This window comes from Phocoena sinus, chromosome 1, assembly GCF_008692025.1.
Source record: "Phocoena sinus isolate mPhoSin1 chromosome 1, mPhoSin1.pri, whole genome shotgun sequence".
Lineage (NCBI taxonomy): Eukaryota > Metazoa > Chordata > Mammalia > Artiodactyla > Phocoenidae > Phocoena > Phocoena sinus.
Window position 1 is genome coordinate 169,285,777 of NC_045763.1, and position 20,643 is coordinate 169,306,419.

The 20,643-nt window shown below is 40.2% G+C and overlaps 1 long non-coding RNA gene across 2 annotated transcripts in view; it reads left to right on the forward strand.

Moving 5' to 3' along the window:
- Positions 1-20,643, forward strand: part of LOC116763388 — a 55,770-nt gene that overhangs the window by 1,124 nt on the left and 34,003 nt on the right. The window lies entirely within an intron of this gene.

Below are 20,643 nucleotides of genomic sequence, written 5' to 3' on the forward strand. Positions count from 1 at the left end.
TAGGGAATATCATCAGTGTTGCTATGTGGGAAGGCATAAGAAAGAGGGATGAGGATAGAGAGTTACGAGAAGAGCAGTGCTAGGTCTCTAAACACTAGTGGGACACATTCTCCAAAAGAAGTGATTGTCATCAAATGTGGACTCACAGGAAAAGAAATCATAACTATTTAATTGATTTGTCACTTTAACAAGAGATGTAAAGGAAAACTTAAAAAAAGAAAAAAAAAAGAAATGATATACTATATTCCTGAAAGACAGGTCAAATTTTCTAAAGCAATTTATTTATTCCAACAAAAGTGCCATTGGAAAGTTTGGGGAGAAGAAAGGAAAAGAGCAAAGTCTTGATAAAATAATTCTAAGGTTCAAAATAAGTAAATGATAATATTTTTTAAAAAGAGGAGTCTTGAGACAAGGCTTGCCTGTTCAGATATTAGAATATACTATACATAAAGCTACAATAATTAAAATGTACAGATCAAAAGAAAAAATAAGTGACAATGAAACAAATTCTAGAATATGTAAAAACTTAAAATATTATGCAGGAACTATCAGGAGGAAAAGAGAGAAGAGAAAAATTATTTTAGTAAAATTAACTGTTTAGTGAGAAAAGAAATTAGAGGCTCACATCTTACCCTAAAATTAATTCCAGAATTAAATATGAAATAAATTCAAGGAAAATAAAAGAAGTGAAAGTCTGATTTATTGGATTGTAGAAACAACTTTCCAAGTTTAAAATCAATGGAAGTAATTCTGAAAAAGAGAACAATAGATGTAATTATATAAAAACCAAAAACTGTGTATCTAAGAAAATGACCAAAATATAAAGGTAAATAGAATGTGAATAAGACAGAAAATCGATTTTGAGATGACTACATGAAGAATTCATATGACTTTCACATCTGGTCAAGGTGGAGTAACAGGGAGCAAATTTATCCTCCCACCTGAAACAAAAAATAGACAAAATAAACAGAGCAACATTTTTCAAGAACCAGACATTAGATAATGAAGGATAATGACCAATGAGAGGTGGGAAACAAGCTAGGTGATCCCATGATCTCCTCAGCATACTGCTTGGAGAAAGTTTCCAGACCTGGGCACAGAGAGAGGGGAGCGAAGCTGAGCCTGGAAGACTTTTCAAGTTGGAAAGATACAGCTGAGAGTCAGGGAAGACCAAGGCAACTAGAATTAGCAGGATAGAGTACCAGAGAGAAGAGAGACAACTCAGGAGATCTGTGAAGAGGCTCCCTCAGGGATTTAGGTCAGTACTGGTCAACACATACATGTGAGAAACTACCCAAGAACCACCCAAAAGAGTTAGAGTCAACAGCTACTTTATGCTCACGTGGGACTGGGAATAGTGCCTATTCCCACCAGCCAGACTGGCAAAATCTCACAACTCACAGGGTATTGGTTAGAGCATCTATTAAAAACTTAAGGGTATGAGATTTTATCTTATTTGCAAGGTAACAAGAAGCCTGCCAAAATTTCATGAATGCTGGTAGAAAACACAAGACTTCTGGGTAAGAGTGGAAGGGCACATTGTTTATTATTCAGAGCAATAGCAGTAGCAAGAGTATCAGCGATTTTTTAGACAATTCTCCGAGCCCCACCGCAGAGTGACTCAAAAAGAGCTAGATAACATTTGCACATGCAATGGGTTGACTTACAGGAGAGGGGCTTGAGCTATTTACAATAGCATCAAAACCCACAAAATACTTAGGGGTAAAAGATGTGAAAGACCTATCTGCTGAAGACTACAAAGCATTGCTGAGCCAAAATTAAAGAAGATCCAAATAAATGGAGAGGTCTACCATGTTCATGGATCAGAAGATGCAACATTATTATCAGTTCTTCCCAAATTGATCTATAGATTCAATGAAATCCCAATCAAAATTCCAACAGACTTTTTTTGTAGAAATTGAAAATCCGATTCTAAAATTCACATGAAAATTCAAAAAACCTAGAATAGCAAAAAAACAAATGAAAAAGGACAAAGTTGAAGAGTTAGCACTATATAATTTCAAGACATTATAAGCCTACAGTTATTAAAATGGTATAGTATGGCCATCAAGTAGACAAATAGATCAACTGAACAAAATAGAAAGTCAGGAAATAAAAGCACACACATATATATATACTTATTTATATACTGATTCTATATATATATATGTATACATATACTGATTTCTATATATATATACTGATTCTATATATATATACTGATATATATATAAAGAAGAAAGATCTAAAATCAATAATCTAAGTTTCTACTTTAGGAAACTAGAAGGAGAAAAGCAAATTAAATCAAAGTAAGCAGAAGAAAAGAAATAATAAGCGTTAGAGCAGAAATCAATGAAATTGAAGGGAGGATCTCAATAGAGAAAATCGATGAAACCAAAAGCTGCTTCTTTGAAAAGATCAATAAAATGGATAAGCCTCTAGCCAGGCTAAGAATAAAAGAACTTCAAGAAGTTCAAAAATTACAAATATTAGAAACAAAAGACAGGACATCACTACAGATCGTATGGATGTAAAAAGTATAATAAAGGAGTACTATGAACAACTCTATGTCCACAAATTTGATAACCTAGATTAAATGGACCAATTTCTTAAAAGATACATTTTCCCCAGATTCACACAAGAAGAAATAGACAATCTGAATAAGGCTGTATCTCTCAAACAAATGGAATAAATAATTAATAACCACCCCAAACAGAAAACACCAGGCCCAGCTGCATTCACTGTTAGGGACTGAATTGTGTCCCCAAAGTTCATAAGTTGAAACTCTAACTGCCAATGTGATTATATTTGGAGATAGAGTCTTCAGAGATAACTGAAGTTAAATCAGGGCCTATGGGTGGGCCTCAATCCAACAGGACTGGTGTCATTAAAAGAAGAGGAAAAGATACCAACGATGCATATACACAGAAAAGGTGGCCACTTATAAACCAAAGAGAGAAGCCTCAGGAGAAACCACCCCTGCTGGCACCTTGAAGCCTCTAGAACTATGAGAAGATAAGCATATGTTATTTAAGCCACCCAGTCCGTGGTGTTTTGCTACAGCAGCCCTAGAAAACTAATACTGCCGCCCTATACATGTCCTTCATTTTAGTAAGATAAATTGGATCATTGTTTAGGTCAGTTTATAATATAATAAGTCAGGTTTTCTGTTCTTTACATCCAAAAAACATTGCACTGGATACACTACATGACCTTGGTCAAGTTGCTTTACCTTCAAAAGGGTAAAGGTGTTTCCATTTCCTCATATTAAAAATAAGGGAGCTGCACTAAATAAACTCTAAAAATCTTTTCAGCTTACATTTCTATGCCATTATAGAATAAATTTCCAGGTAGACATTGTTTTCCCAAACCATCCCCCCTTCATTCAAAATCTAAGGTTCAAGACTGATATGCAAACTTTTCCTAAGTGATTTAAATAGCAGTAATCTAAATTAATAGTAACAATACTAATGATGATGATGATGATGGTGATAATGTCTGGCTCTGAACTCTGTGTTTTTTTAAAGTAGTAACAGAGTGGAAAGAATATAAAGATGAACGTAAATTCTCCTGTGTAGAAAGGTTCTGAACACAACAAAGTAGAGAAACTTCCTTTGCGGGAAAAGAGGACTCGCAGAATTTAGATGCCAATGAGTGTGTGGTTCTGTGTCTCCTCTGGAGATTGACTAGAAATTCCTAGGAATGATCTTTCATGTGTCACCTTAAGGCTTCTGAAATCCATTAAGGAGCAGCTAACTAGATCTCCATTCCCTCTCCAACCAGGTAGCTTTGCTCTCTAAAGGAAAAGTGGAACTACCAACAAAACCCCAGCATTTCAGACTCCTGTTCATACGGCTGTTTCTGCATCTTATCATCTTTATTTTAAGGACACATGTTTCTGAATGCTTTGGAACATCCTTAAAAAGAGGATAGCTTTCCTCTTTATCTTTACTCTCCTCTGGCACTGGACTTCCGCCGGTGATATAATTAAGACCCAGGCAGTGGCCTCATTATTCCTAACCAGACTGAGGCAATGTTTGACTGCCTCTTTAGAAACATCCCTGTAAACAACAAAGGGACAGCTTACATCATCCAGTTGGTGTTAAGCAACGAAGCAGGAGAATACTGGCAAGACTAACAGGCTTTATTTCATTTGAACAAATGACTCTTGGACTCCTGGTCTCAGAGCCTCCCTTAGTGACACAGGTACTATCATGCATCAGGAAGACATAGTCCACCTTGCATAAAACCTTTCCATTAAACACTCACCTCCTTATGGGAATTAACCGTCTCTTAGGCAGTATTCATCAGCCATGGCAAGATTTGCCCTGGATTTTTGAATGATCAAGCAACCAAAAGAGAAAAGTGGGCTACCTCGATCCTTCCAGATTTTCAGATTCTCATTTCTACTAGTACAAAGTGCATCCCGAATTGTATACAAGGAGCTGCCACTTCTTTCTCATGGTGACAGTTGAACCCAATCTGTGTGTCCTTAGTAGACCAGCGATACAGATGGAAGAGGTCTTAAGAGCTCGGCCTTCTTATTTCAACCTTCTGAAATTGAATGGCTTCATCATCCAAGACAAGAGATTATTTGTCCAGTGGTAAGGTCCCAGGGTCCAGCCTTCCTAGACATGCCATCCATTCACTCATTCATTCATCAAATATTTATTGAGCTCTTACTATGTGCCAGGTTCTGTTTTAGGCACTAGGGATTCCTAACAAAACAGACAAAGTCCTTGCTCTTATTGAGGCTTACATTCTATGTGAGTGAGACAACAATAAATAAGTAAATAAAAATAAAATGAATAGCTGCAGATAATAGTGTTAGAAAGGTAATAAAACAGGGTCATGTAATAGAGAATGATTTGGAATAGGGTGATGGCTGGAGTGGGGTACCTTAGATGGAGGTCAGAGAAACTCTAAGGGTGACATTTGAGCTGGGATATGAATGGTGCGACTGAGATGGCCATGTGACAATCTGGGGGAAAATTTTTCAGGAGAAGCCAGGTTCCTTTGAGGAACAAAAGCCAGCATGAATAAAGCATAGTGAGCAGGGGAGGTTGTAGGACATGCTGAGATAAGAGGGTTAAGAAGGGCCAGGTTAAATATGTCGTTGTAGGTCATGGCAAGGACATTCAACTTTGTGCCAAGAGAAATGGGGAGCCATGGTACTGTTTTTTTTTTTTTTTTTTTTTAAACATCTTTATTGGGGTATAATTGCTTTACAATGGTGTGTTAGTTTCTGCTTTATAACAAAGTGAATCAGCTATACATATACATATGTTCCCATATGTCTTCCCTCTTGCGTCTCCCTCCCTCCCACTCTCCCCATCCCACCCTTCCAGGCTGTCACAAAGCACCGAGCTAATATCCCTGTGCCTTGCGGCTGCTTCCCCCCAGCTATCTACCTTACTACGTTTGTTAGTGTGTATATGTCCATGACTCTCTCTCGCCCTGTCAAATCTCACCCCTCCCCCTCCCCATACCCTCAAGTCCGTTCTCCAGTAGGTCTGCGTCTTTATTCCTATCTTACCCCTAGGTTCTTCATGACATTTTTTTCCCTTAAATTCCATATATATGTGTTAGCATACGGTATTTGTCTTTTCTTTCTGACTTACTTCACTCTGTATGACAGACTCTAGGTCTATCCATCTCATTACAAATAGCTCAATTTCATTTCTTTTTAAGGCTGAGTAATATTCCATTGTGTATATGTGCCACATCTTCTTTATCCATTCATCCGATGATGGGCGCTTAGGTTGTTTCCATGTCCTGGCTATTGTAAATAGAGCTGCAATGAACATTTTGGTACATGACTCTTTTGAATTTTGGTTTTCTCAGGGTATATGCCAAGTAGTGGGATTGCTGGGTCATATGGTAATTCTATTTGTAGTTTTTTAAGGAACCTCCATACTGTTCTCCACAGTGGCTGAACCAATTCACATTCCCACCAGCAGTGCAAGAGTGTCCCCTTTTCTCCACACCCTCTCCAGCATTTATTGTTTCTAGATTTTTGATGATGGCCATTCTGACTGGTGTGAGATGATATCTCATTGTAGTTTTGATTTGCAAAACTGATGATTAATGATGTTGAGCATTCTTTCATGTGTTTGTTGGCATTCTGTATATCTTCTTTGGAGAAATGTCTATTTAGGTCTTCTGCCCATTTTTGGATGGGGTTGTTTGTTTTTTTTGTTATTGAGCTGCACGAGCTGCTTGTAAATTTTGGAGATTAATCCTTTGTCAGTTGCTTCATTTGCAAATGTTTTCTCCCATTCTGAGGTTGTCCTTTTGGTCTTGGTTATGGTTTCCTTTGCTGTGCAAAAGCTTTGAAGTTTCATTAGGTCCCATTTGTTTATTTTGTTTTTATTTCCATTACTCTAGGAGGTGGGTCAGAAAGGATCTTGCTGTGATTTATGTCATAGAGTGTTCTTCCTATGTTTTCTTCTAAGAGTTTGATAGTTTCTGGCCTTACATTTAGGTCTTTAATCCATTTTGAGCTTATTTTTGTGTATGGTGTTAGGGAGTGATCTAATCTCATACTTTTACATGTACCTGTCCAGTTTTCCCAGCACCATTTATTGAAGAGGCTGTCCTTTCTCCACTGTACATTCCTGCCTCCTTTATCAAAGATAAGGTGTCCATATGTGCGTGGGTTTATCTCTGGGCTTTCTATCCTGTTCCACTGATCTGTCTTTCTGTTTTTGTGCCAGTACCATACTGTCTTGATTACTGTTGCTTTGTAATATAGTCTGAAGTCAGGGAGCCTTATTCCTCCAGCTCCTTTTTCGTTCTCAAGATTGCTTTGGCTATTCGGGGTCTTTTGTGTTTCCATACAAATTGCGAAATTTTTTGTTCTAGTTCTGTGAAAAATGCCAGTGGTAGTTTGATAGGGATTGCATTGAATCTGTAGATTGCTTTGGGTAGTAGAGTCATTTTCACAATGTTGATTCTTCCCATCCAAGAACATGGTATATCTCTCCATCTATTTGTATCATCTTTAATTTCTTTCATCAGTGTCTTATAATTTTCTGCATACAGGTCTTTCGTATCCTTAGGTAGGTTTATTCCTAGATATTTTATTCTTTTTGTTGCAATGGTAAATGGGAGTGTTTTCTTGATTTCACTTTCAGATTTTTCATCATTAGTATATAGGAATGCCAGAGATTTCTGTGCATTAATTTTGTATCCTGCTACTTTACCAAATTCATTGATTAGCTCTAGTAGTTTTCTGGTAGCATCTTTAGGATTCTCTATGTATAGTATCATGTCATCTGCAAACAGTGACAGCTTTACTTCTTCTTTTCCGATTTGGATTCCTTTTATTTCCTTTTCTTCTCTGATTGCTGTGGCTAAAACTTCCAAAACTATGTTGAATAAGAGTGGTGAGAGTGGGCAACCTTGTCTTGTTCCTGATCTTAGTGGAAATGCTTTCAGTTTTTCACCATTGAGGATGATGTTTGCTGTGGGCTTGTCATATATGGCTTTTATTATGTTTAGGAAAGTTCCCTCTATGCCTACTTTCTGGAGGGTTTTTATCATAAATGGGTGTTGAATTTTGTCGAAAGCTTTCTCTGCATCTATTGAGATGATCATATGGTTTTTCTCCTTCAATTTGTTAATATGGTTTATCACATTGATAGATTTGCGTATATTGAAGAATCCTTGCATTCCTGGAATAAACCCCACTTGATCATGGTGTATGATCCTTTTAATGTGCTGTTGGATTCTGTTTGCTAGTATTTTGTTGAGGATTTTTGCATCTATGTTCATCAGTGATATTGGCCTGTAGTTTTCTTTCTTTGTGACATCCTTGTCTGGTTTTGGTATCAAGGTGATGGTGGCTTCGTAGAAGGAATTTGGGAGTGTTCCTCCCTCTGCTATATTTTGGAAGAGTTTGAGAAGGATAGGTGTTAGCTCTTCTCTAAACGTTTGATAGAATTCACCTGTGAAGCCATCTGGTCCTGGGCTTTTGTTTGTTGGAAGATTTTTAATCACAGTTTCAATTTCAGTGCTTGTGATTGGTCTGTTCATATTTTCTATTTCTTCCTGATTCAGTCTTGGCAGGTTGTGCATTTCTAAGAATTTGTCCATTTCTTCCAGATTGTCCATTTTATTGGCATAGAGTTGCTTGTAGTAATCTCTCATGATTTTTTTTATTTCTGCAGTGTCAGTTGTTACTTCTCCTTTTTCATTTCTAATTCTATTGATTTGAGTCTTCTCCCTTTTTTTCTTGATGAGTCTGGCTAGTGGTTTATCTATTTTGTTTATCTTCTCAAAGAACCAGCTTTTAGTTTTATTGATCTTTGCTATTGTTTCCTTCATTTCTTTTTCATTTATTTCTGATCTGATTTTTATGATTTCTTTCCTTCTGCTAGCTTTGGGGTTTTTTTGTTCTTCTTTCTCTAATTGCTTGAGGTGCAAGGTTAGGTTGTTTATTCGAGATGTTTCCTGCTTCTTAAGGTGGGCTTGTATTGCTATAAACTTCCCCCTTAGAACTGCTTTTGCTGCATCCCATAGGTTTTGGGTCGTTGTGTCTCCATTGTCATTTGTTTCTAGGTATTTTTTTATTTCCTCTTTGATTTCTTCAGTGATCACTTCATTATTAAGTAGTGTATTGTTTAGCCTCCATGTGTTTGTATTTTTTACAGATCTTTTCCTGTAATTGATATCTAGTCTCATGGCGTTGTGGTCGGAAAAGATACTTGATACAATTTCAGTTTTCTTAAATTTACCAAGGCTTGATTTGTGACCCAAGATATGATCTATCCTGGAGAATGTTCCATGAGCACTTGAGAAAAATGTGTATTCTGTTGTTTTTGGATGGAGTGTCCTATAAATATCAATTAATTCCATCTTGTTTAATGTATCATTTAAAGCTTGTGTTTCCTTATTTATTTTCATTTTGGATGATCTGTCCATGGGTGAAAGTGGGGTGTTAAAGTCCCCTACTATGAATGTGTTACTGTTGATCTCCCCTTTTATGGTTGTTAGTATTTGCCTTATGTATTGAGGTGCTCCTATGTTGGGTGCATAAATATTTACAATTGTTATATCTTCTTCTTGGATCGATCCCTTGATCATTATGTAGTGTCCTTCTTTGTCCCTTTTAATAGTCCTTATTTTAAAGTCTGTTTTGTCTGATATGAGAATTGCTACTCCAGCTTTCTTTTGGTTTCCATTTGCATGGAATATCTTTTTCCATCCCCTTACTTTCAGTCTGTATGTGTCTCTAGTTCTGAAGTGGGTCTCTTGTAGACAGCATATATAAGGGTCTTGTTTTTGTATCCATTCAGCCAATCTGTGTCTTTTGGTGGGAGCATTTAGTCCATTTACATTTAAGGTAATTATCGATATGTATGTTCCTATTTCCATTTTATATATTGTTTTGGGTTCGCTACTATAGGTCATTTCCTTCTCTTGTGTTTCGTGTCTAGAGAAGTTCCTTTAGCATTTGTTGTAAAGCTGGTTTGGTGGTGCTGAACTCTCTCAGCTTTTGCTTGTCTGTAAAGGTTTTAATTTCTCCATCAAATGTGAATGAGATCCTTGCTGGGTAGAGTAGTCTTGGTTGCAGGCTATTCTCCTTCAGCACTTTCAGTATGTCCTGCCACTCCCTTCTGGCTTGTAGGGTTTCTGCTGAGAGATCAGCTGTTAACCTTATGGGGATTCCCTTGTGTGTTATTTGTTGTTTTTCCCTTGCTGCTTTTAATATGCTTTCTTTGTATTTAATTTTTGACAGTTTGATTAATATGTGTCTTGGCATGTTTCTCCTTGTATTTATCCTGTATGGGACCCTCTGTGCTTCCTGGACTTGATTAACTATTTCCTTTCCCATATTAGGGAAGTTTTCAACTATAATCTCTTCAAATATTTTCTCAGTCCCTTTCTTTTTCTCTTCTTCTTCTGGAACCCCTATAATTCGAATGTTGGTGCGTTTCATGTTGTCCCAGAGGTCTCTGAGACTGTCCTCAGTTCTTTTCATTCTTTTTTCTTTATTCTGCTCTGCAGTAGTTATTTCCACTACTTTATCTTCCAGGTCACTTATCCGTTCTTCTGCCTCAGTTATTCTGCTATTGATCCTATCTAGAGTGATTTTAATTTCATTTATTGCATTGTTCATCGTTGCTTGTTTCATCTTTAGTTCTTGTAGGTCCTTGTTAACTGTTTCTTGCATTTTGTCCATTCTACTTCCAAGATTTCGGATCATCCTTACTATCATTATTCTGAATTCTTTTTCAGGTAGATTGCCTATTTCCTCTTCATTTGTTAGGTCTGGTGGGTTTTTATCTTGCTCCTTCATCTGCTGTGTGTTTTTCTGTCTTCTCATTTTGCTTATCTTACTGTGTTTGGGGTCTCCTTTTTGCAGGCTGCACTTTCGTAGTTCCCGTTGTTTTTGATGTCTGTCTCCAGTGGCTAAGGTTGTTTCAGTGGGTTGTGTAGGCTTCCTGGTGGAGGGGACTAGTGCCTGTGTTGTGCTGGATGAGGCTGGATCTTGTCTCTCTAGTGGGCAGGTTCACGTCTGGTGGTGTGTTTTGGGGTGTCTGTGGCCTTATTATGATTTTAGGCAGCCTCTCTGCTAATGGGTGGGGTTGTGTTCCTGTTTTGATAGTTGTTTGGCATAGATTGTCCAGCACTGTGGCTTGCTAGTCGTTGAGTGAAGCTGGGTGCTGGTGTTAAGATGGAGGTCTCTGGGATATTTCCACCGTTTAATATTATGTGGAGCTGGGAGGTCTCTTGTTGACCAGTGTCCTGAAGTTGGCTCTCCTACCTCAGAGGCAGAGCCCTGACTCCTGGCTGGAGCACCAAGAGCCTTTCATCCACACAGCTCAGAATAAAAGGGAGAAAAAGTAGGGAGAATTGGTAGAAGTATGAGTAAAGAAAGAAGAAAAGGAGGAAAGGAAGGAAGGAAGAAAGAAGCAAAGAAGGAAAGAAAGGAGGGAGGGAGGGAGGGAGGGAGGGAGGAAGGAAGGAAGGAGGGAAAGAAGGAAAAAAGACAGAAAGAAAGATGATACAGTAAAAATAAAATAAAGTATAATATAGTTATTGAATTAAAAAATATTTAGAAAAAAAAAAAAAAAAGGGACGGATAGAACCTTAGGACAAATGTTGGAAGCAAAGCTATACAGAGAAAATCTTACACAGAAGCATACACATACACCTTCACAAAAAGAGGTAAAGGGGGAAAAATCATAAATCCTGCTCCCTGAGACCACCTCCTCAATTTGGGGTGATTCGTTGTCTAAAGGAGGGAAGGAAGGAAGGAAAGAAAGAAAGAACGAAGGTAAAGTATAATAAAGTTATTACAATTAAACTTAATTATTAAGAAAAAGAATTTTTTAAAAAAAGTCATGGACGGATAGAGCCCTAGGACAAATGGTGGAAGCAAGAGTATACAGACAGGATCTCACACAGAAGCATACACGTACACATTCACAAAAAGAGGAAAAGGGAAAAAAATCATAGATCTCGCTCCTAAATTCCACCTCTTCAATTTGGGATCATTCCTTGTCTATTCAGGTATTCCACAGATGCAGGGTATATCAAGTTGATTGTGGAGCTTTAATCCGCTGCTTCTGTGGCTGCTGGGAGAGATTTCCCTTTCTCTTCTTTGTTCTCACAGCTCACAGGAGCTCAGCTTTGGATTTGGCCCTGCCTCTGCGTGTAGGTCGCTGGAGGGCGTCTGTTTTTTCGCTCAGACAGGACGGGGTTAAAGGAGCAGCTGATTCGGGGCCTCCGGCTCACTCAGGCCGGGGGTTGGGGGATGGGGGAAGGAGGGGCACTGCGTGTGGGGCGGGCCTGCGGCGGCAGAGGCAGCGTGACGTTGCGGCAGAGGCCGGCGTGACGTTGCACCAGCCTGAGGCCCGCCGTGCGTTGTCCCGGGGAAGTTGTCCCTGGATCCCGGGAACCTGGCAGTGGCGGGCTGCACAGGCTCCGCGGAAGAGGGGCGCGGAGAGTGACCTGTGCTCGCAGACAGGCCCCTTGGTGGCGGCAGCAGCAGCCTTAGCGTCTCCCGCCCGGCTCTTGGGTCCGCGGTTTTAGCCGCGGCTCGCGCCCGTCTCTGGGGTTCGCGCTTTTAGCCGCGGCTCGCGCCCGTCTCTGGAGTTCCTTTAAGCAGCGCTCTTAAACCCCTCTCCTCGCGCACCAGGAAACAAAGAGGGAAGAAAAAGTCTCTTGCCTCTTCGGCGGGTGCAGGCTTTTCCCCGAACTCCCTCCCGGCTAGTCGTGGTGCACTAACCCCTTCAGGCTATGTTCAAGCTGCCAACCCCAGTCCTCTCCCTGAGCTCCGTCCAAAACCAAAACCCGAGCCTCAGCTCGCAGCCCCGCCCGCCCCGGTGGGTGAGCAGCAAGCCTCTCGGGTTGGTGAGTGCCGGTCGGCACCGATCGTCTGTTCAGGAATCTCCCTGCTTTGCCCTCCGCACCCGTCGCTGTGCACTACTCCGCGGTCCCGAAACTCCCCCCCCTCCGCCTCCCGCAGTCTCCGCCCGCGGAGGGGCTTCCTAGTGTGTGGAAACTTTTCCTCCTTCACAGCTCCCTCCCACTGGTGCAGGTGCCGTCCTTATTCTTTTGTCTCTGTTTTTTCTTTTGCCCTACCCAGTTACGTGGGGAGTTTCTTGCCTTTTGGGAGGTCTGAGATCTTCTTCCAGCCTTCAGTAGGAGTTCTGTAGGAGTTGTTCCACGTGTGGATGTATTTCTGGTGTATCCGTGGGGAGGAAGGCGATCTCCGCGTCTTACTCTTCCGCCATCTTCAAGGTCCCCCCCATGGTACTGTTTTAAACAGAGTAATAACAGGATCAGAACTCATTTCTCAAAGACCCTTTTAGTTCTGTTGGAGAACTTGTGGGTCAGAGTGTCAATGCACAGACCAGTTAGGAGGCTACTGTAAAATTCTATGTGAGAGATAATGGTGGCTCAGACTGGGGTGGAGATAAATAAAAATTGACATATTAAGGGTATATGTTAGACATGGAAAGAGTTGTTAATGGTTTGGATATAGGATGTGAGAGAAAAAGAATTAGAAATTATGCCTAGATTTTTGATTTAATGGCTAGGTGGATCATGGTGCCATTTGCTGATATGGGGAAGACTGGGAAGAACAGCTTAGTGGGAAAAATCTATTGTTTCTACTTTGACTTATTAGGTGTAAGATCTTAACATCTAAATCAAGATGTTGAATAAGTACTTGGGTCTCAAGAGAGAAGCCAGGGATAGAGATACAAGGTATAAAATTTGATAGCATATGACATCATTTTGGTGGGTTTTAACACCCAGGTATTAAAACCTGGAGCAGGTTTTCCAGGCAGAAGAGAAAAAGGAGGCTACAGTCCAGGTGGCAGGAACTCCAATATTTAGAGATGAGTAGACAATGCATGAAAATGGATAGCCAGAAAGTAGAAAGAATTAGGAAATTAAGAAAGCAAGAGAGAGAAGTGTTTCAAAAAGGAGGCAAGCATCATCTTTGTTAAATACTATTGTCAGGCCAAGATAGGTGAGGATAAGATTGTATTCATAGGGTGTTTTCAAAGTAGAAATCTCCACTCTGATCTCATCTATCTTAGAAGTTTGTGAGTGGTCACGGTGGGAACGCCGCACAGGGGAACATTTTCATCATCTCATTCAGGCTGAGAGGGAGGGATGGTGACCCTTCCACAGAGGAGAGCCAATGCTGAGGTTCAGGAAGGCTCAGCCAAATACAAACCACGGTCCTCACACCCCTCCCCCTGCCACACCTCCTCTTCCCTGGGATTCCCCAGCACGTACTAAGACCTGCTTACTCCCAGAGGACACTGGGTAGGGCACCTGTCCTGAGTCTGGTCAGCACTAGTGGTCTGTCATCCTTCCTGTTCGCAGACTGAGGCTCCCCTACTGGTCCTATTTGGCAGACGTGATAGTCTTTAAAGTCTATGCTGACATGACCAGAGGCTTTGCCACCAAGGCCAGCAGCCAGCTGGGCACGTATACCTCCTTTGGCTTATAAAGAGCTCTCTCTTTGCTTGGCTGTGCCAGGAACTTGAAACCCAGCTTTGCGGAGCCCCATGCAGCCCTCGGCTCAAGCAGCCCTGAGTTCTCTGGTGAGCTGCAGCCTGAATCCTGAGCTGCTTTGTGGTGAGAGAGGAGACTTCCTTTGAGTAAAACAGATCAGGTGGCCTGGACCATTTGGTCAGGCTTCTCGCATGGCCATGGGAGGCTACGATTTCCAGTGCACTATTTACTGAGCACTTGTTATGTACCAGGCAACCTAACAGGTGTTTAAGAGCCCCATTTTACAGATGAGGACACTGTGGCTCAAAAAGATCATGTGAAATACCCAGAATCAAGATTTCAACTCTATCAGTTATTATGTATTTTGAGTCTCTGTTACTTGGTATGTACACATGCAGGATTGTTAATGTCTTCCTGGTGGATTAATCCTCTTATCACCACATAATATCTGTTTGCCTCTAGTGATTTTCTTTGCTCTGAAGCCCACTTTATCTGATATTCATACAGTCTTTCTTCTTCTTCTGTCATGTCTTCCATCATATCCACTCTACTATTGAACCTATCCAGCCAGGCTTTTATTTTGGCGATTGTATTTTCCAGTTTTATAAATACCATTCTGTCCTTTTAAAAAGTAACTTACAGTTGTTTCCTGAGATTTTCTAGTTTTTCATTTGTTTCAAGAAATTCATAGTTACTGTTGAGGCATTTTAAGATGGCTTTTGTTTACATCTTTGTCATAGTTTTAACATCTGATTCATCGTGGTCTCAGAGTCTATTGATTGTCTCCTTGCATTTAAGGTGCAAATTTTCCTGGTTGTTACTATAACAAGTGATTGTACTTAAACGTATATAGTAACAACCAAGAGAAGTAGAACTCGTTCATGTTGCTTAGTAGTTTCCAAATGCAGGTGTCAGCTCAGCTCTCTGTTGGGCACTGCTGATACCAGGGAAGGGAGGAGTGGAGATCTGACACGAGCTTTGTGGCTGCGGGGGCCCTACTGACACGAGGCTGCACCTCCGCCCCCCTCATTATGCCTTGTTCTGCCTCTTTGCTGCCAGATGGGGTTGGAGGTGCAGCTGTCTGCTGGGCTCTGCTGACACTGTCCTGGTGAGGGAACCAGAGCACCACTTGGCAGAGTGGAGGACGAAAGGCAGTTCCTCACTCAGCCTCTGACACCACTTGGCAGGCATCAAAAAGCCCTGCCTACTTCCATCAGGCAGTGGGAAGAAAATCAGCTCCCTATTCTTTGGACACCACTGGGCAGGAAGAGTGGTGCGCTATTGCCTCCTTCCATGGGGCAGATAGGAGTGGACTGAGGTGGGAGATCCACTTCCTACTGAGAGATAATTCCTATTCCAGAATAACTAAATCCAAATCTCCAGGGATGGGACATCAGCCCTGGTATTTTCAACAGGCATTCCAGTTCATTCTGATACACAGTGAAGGTGAGAGCCGTGAGTCTATGTGGCTGCTGAGGTCACCAAGGATGAGAACGGTGCTAAAATCCATAATGAATAAGGTGCTGAGATTGGAGGATCACAAAACAAGTTGAGTGGGAGCAGACGTTTCAGGAAGATGTGGTTTTAAAAAAGGAGAAGCAAGATGGGCAAAGAGGAACAGGAAGAATACTTTGGCTACTTCATGTGCAACGGGAAAAAAAAAAAAAAGAGGCCTCCCTATGAGAGATTTCTAAGGTCAGTGAAGTTTCAGTTGAACAGGCTATGAAAGGAATCCTGAGGGAAGAGGTTGAAGATGTAGGGAATTTGCTGATGACAGGGTCTGGCTGATGTAGGGCGGAGTAGAAGGGTTTGAGAGGACGGGGGAGTAGAGCGAGTGGATCAGATCGGAGGTTTTCCAAGCAGCATAGGACAAGTGTCTGGGTGAAAATGGATGATCCAGAGGTTTCAGATGGTGAATTGGGGGAAGAAGGGAAATGCAGTAATGATGGAGTTCATCCGATCGTCAGCCAGTGAAAGGAGCAAAATTCAGATACAGCTCAGAGTCTTTCTTTGGTATCTGTCTGTGGGCTCGCTGAACAACTATGAAATCCTGTAGCAATCTAGGCAAGGGGTGATCTTACCTGGGAAAAGTGGTCCGCTGGCTTGAAGGTGACCCTTTTTCACAGTCATGGCATTCCTCTGTTGCTGGAGTAACTCCCCGTTCCCAGTCCACAGGATATTTCCCTTCTCCCCTCTGTTACTTAAAGGTATTTCCCTCCCTTCCCAACAGCCCTGGGATATATAATCTCTTAGTTTGAATTCATGATTTTACAAGACTTGAAGAGTAACAAATTTCATACAGCTTATTATCACCCTATAAGTCTCAGGTTCAATAAATTACAAAGGCCTGGTTATCTGTTTTGCAACTAAAAGAAGGGAGGAGTCTAGAGAGAAAAACTTAATGTCTCAAAATTATTATCCGGGCTCACCATACAGAAAATATTTCGTTTCAGGCAAATTTAATTGGGAACCTTCCTTCCTATAAGGCATCACTCATAGCACCTACTGGGATCTGAAATTTTTCTTATGTATTTGTTTATTTTATCAGTCACAAAAATATTTGTATGCCAGACACTATCGTAGGTGCTTAAGATACAGCTAAGAACGAGACAAAGTAGGACATTTCTTCTTATGGAGATTATATTCTTATGCGACTGAGTGAACAAAAATCCCATCAACCAGTCAAGAAATAAACAAGGAAAATGTCAGCTAAAGATCCTCTTTGTGGATCTTTGATGGAACTCTTACCATGTTATGGTAAATGCTGCAATTTGTCCCCTTCCTAGAGCTTTAGGTGTTGCCTCAAATGAATAGGTCTAGGCAAATCTTGCCCATTTCCTCCTCTTTTATGCCTATTAAGGTATTATGTTATTATTATTAAGGTATTATTATTAAGGCATTACATGCACTAAAATTGACCAATTTTAAAAGTGTAGTTTGATGAGTGCTTGTACAGAATCACGTCACCACAATAATTAAGATACGGCATCATCTCCTCACCCTAAAGTGTTCTCGAGTCCCTTTGTATTAGAGCCCTTCAATCTACCACCAGCCCCCTAACAAACAACTGAGGCTCCTTTCTGACACTCTAGTTTTGCCTTTTCTACAATTTCGTATGAATAGAATTGTACAGTGCGTAGTCTTTTGTATTTAAGGTCTGTCTATTTTTATCGATTCTCTAATTGTAATTTCATTAGCACCACCCCACTGATTCAGGAAAGTTGACCATATTCAGCTTTATCTGTAAAGATACAATGTTTGTAAACTAGCTGTTTTAAAGCCACCACCCCCCATTTTTGTTATCGCACAATAAAACACTTCAGGCAAATATTCATATAATGCCAAGTGCTATGAGATGGATGGTAGGAATTTTATGGCTGCTATTCTTAATCTTCCAACTTGCCCTACAGGGTCACACACACAAAAGAATAAGAGAGCATTTGAATGCTGTAACATAATATCCACCTCTCCTGTGCTTAGCAAAAAGCATGTAAATTTTTGGCATAACAAGCCAAAGTCATCAATACGTGGATAAAATTTTGAGAAAAATACAAGTTAAAACTGGGGTGACTTCTCAACTCGCGTAGATTTGCTAAATATATCTATAGTTTCAAAATGGAATTGGTTGTATTGTTTACAACAAAATTAATCAAATTTTACTGTAAGAATTTTGGAAAAGATGCATACAAAGAAAAAAATTTACATTTATGTTTAAATATAATTTGGATCAGAGTTGTATATACTACTTTTCCACTAAATATTATGCCATAAGGATTTTTGTCACCAGATTTTCTGCTGTTTCACTGCACTAACTACCACCAGCACTGAATATGCTTTCCTCTCAGTACCTGGAAGGGATGCTAAGCACAGAGCACTGATGCTGTTACCCTACAGAGTTTTTCGGTGTTTATTTCTTAGTGAATTTAGGGGTATTGGTTACACTTGCTGGGTTCAAAATATGGGCTCCGCATGTGGCACAATGCACCACTCAGACCTCAGGCTTCTTTGTCTTAGAAAGCAGGGATTCTGTTTTCTGAATCTCTGATTCACAGATGGGTGATAAGAATCTTGACATTTAGACAATGGAGAGATTTGTCTAGCCTTTCACTCTTGTTCTGAACACTTGCTGCCCAGCCCTGTGAGAAGAACATTTCTATTTTCAGAATGATCCTGGACCTGGCCAGTAAAGGATCCCAATATGCAGTGAGTCTGGAGAGGGAGCTCTCAAGTTGAGAAAGAGATTAGGGATGAATCGCCAAAAGACAACCTCCCCTTTCTTAGCAAGGAAATTTGTCTTTCTGTTGCCTCTCATGGTCATATGAAGTCATGGAGGATTAAAAGAAAGCATGTGATCTTGTGGATTGTTTTTATTTTGTTTCTGTTTTATTTTTTTTATTGAAGTATAGTTGATTTACAGTGTTGTGTTAATTACTGCTGTACAGCAAAGTGATTCAGTTATACATATATATATATATATATATATATATATATATATATATATATATACGTTCTTTTTTTTGGTATTCTTTTCCATTATGGTTTATCATAGGATATTGAATGTAGTTCTCTGCACTATACAGTAGGACCTTGTTTATCCATTCTGTATAGAAAAGCTTACGTCTGCTGACCCCAACCTCCCACTCCATCCCTCCCCCAACCCCCTCCCCCTTGGCAACCACCAATCTGTTCTCTATGTCCGTGATTCTGTTTCTGTTTCATAGATAGGTTCATTTGTGTCATATTTTAGATTCCACATACAAGTGATATCATATGGTATTTGTCTTTCTCTTTCTGACTTACTTCACTTGGTATGATAATCTCTAGTTGCATCCATGTTGCTGCAGATGGCATTATTTCATTCATTTTTAGGGCTGAGTAATATTCCATTGTATATACATACCACATCTTCAGTATCCATTCATCTGTCGATGGACATGTAGGTTGTTTCCATGTCTTGGCTATTGTGAATAGTGCTGCTATGAACATAGCATGAATCTTTTTGAATTATAGCTTTCTCTGGATATATGCCCCTTTTTCTTTTAATCATAGAATTTTAATGCCTGACAAGGCCGTAGATGTATGAGAGCAGGTGGGTTGAGACCGATATGCCCAAAGCCACACAGGAAGAGGAGCTGTCCAACGCTCACAGGCCTGACTCCCAGCTCTGTGTTCTTTCTTCGGCATCACGTTGCCTCTCCGTGGAAAACGAGGTTGTCCTTTTCAGGCTCTATTGAAATATTAACTTTCCAGCGTTTTGGATTCCACTACCTTGGGGAGTTGTTGTGGTATTAAATACACAGAACTTTCCTTTTAAAAAAAAATTGGGGATAGTCATGTGTTTGATGAAGCCTAATCTTAGCCGCTATCACAACAAATGAAAAATGGCCGTTATTACCACAAACACTTTCAAGTTAAGCTAGAGCACATTGCCTACTTGCTTTTCTAATTTTCTTCAAGCTTTGTTCATTTTGTCATTTCCAGTGGACTCATTCATATGAAAGTAGAAAACATGAAATTAATTTTCTTAAGATGGAAACTAGACTTTGGCATTTGGCAACAACAACAGCATCAAACTCAGCGCACTAGGGCCTTGTCTTTGCACAGGAGACAAGGGAAATGTGTGGAGAATGTGAGGGTTTGCAATAGAATTTGTAGCTAGCTTCACCTCCAGAGAAGGTGTCTCCATGGAGCTAGAGGTCCTCCAGTGACCTGAGACCAGATTTCGAGGTCCTGATCCAGATGTGTGCATACGGCTGTAGGTTGAAGTGCATACCATGGCTTTGCCTCTATGTATATTTACCCACAGATCTTTGGGGGAGGATTTTTTAATAAATTGCTCCTGGAATATTGTTGGCTTTAAGGAAACCTTGGTGTCTTTACTGAAGAAGAGAGTTTTCCTCTCAGTGTCAATATTATTTCCTTGCCATTGAATACGGCTCACAGTGGTAAAACTAGATATTTAGAATGGCTTTGGATCAGAAGCAGGTCCCAGATGGCTACCTGTCCATTCAGGTTCTTTAATGTGAGCAATATTAATAGAATCCCTGGAGCTGGAATCTCACATTTAGAAAACCCGTCAGTAATATTCTTGTTACACTTTGACTATCAATTGATGATCTGTGTCTCACTCACAGGAAAACCAACAGAAATGAAATTGTATATTTTTTATTTTGTAATGGCCCAATTATGTTCAGCCTCACCTAGTAACGGGTCTCTCTAATTAGTGGATAGAAGTTGCAGGGAAGCTATGACCTTTGGTTCCTCCTTTTACTAAGGGAAAAGGACTTATACTGTGTGAGGGGGGTCATGATGAGATTGTTCCTGAAATCCACTAAGTAGGGTAATAAATATATTCTGACTACTGTTGATTTTTCTGTGAGATAACCAGAAGACCATTCTGCTAACTTCAGCAAGCTCAGAGTGTGGTAGACTCATCAATGCTCCTTTTCTGGTCCTTTATACTTGGGATTCCTCCCTGAGTTTCCTTGTAAAATGGGGATCAGTGGAAGGATGGGAACTGCTTTGACAAGCTTCTAGTAATTTCCTGCCTCCAGGAAAAACAGGTAGATAATCAAAATGGGCCTGTGTGGCCTGAGCTTCTCTTCAAAAGGAAATGCAAACAATGTTCTTCACAGACAGTTCCAATGTCAACCTTCATAA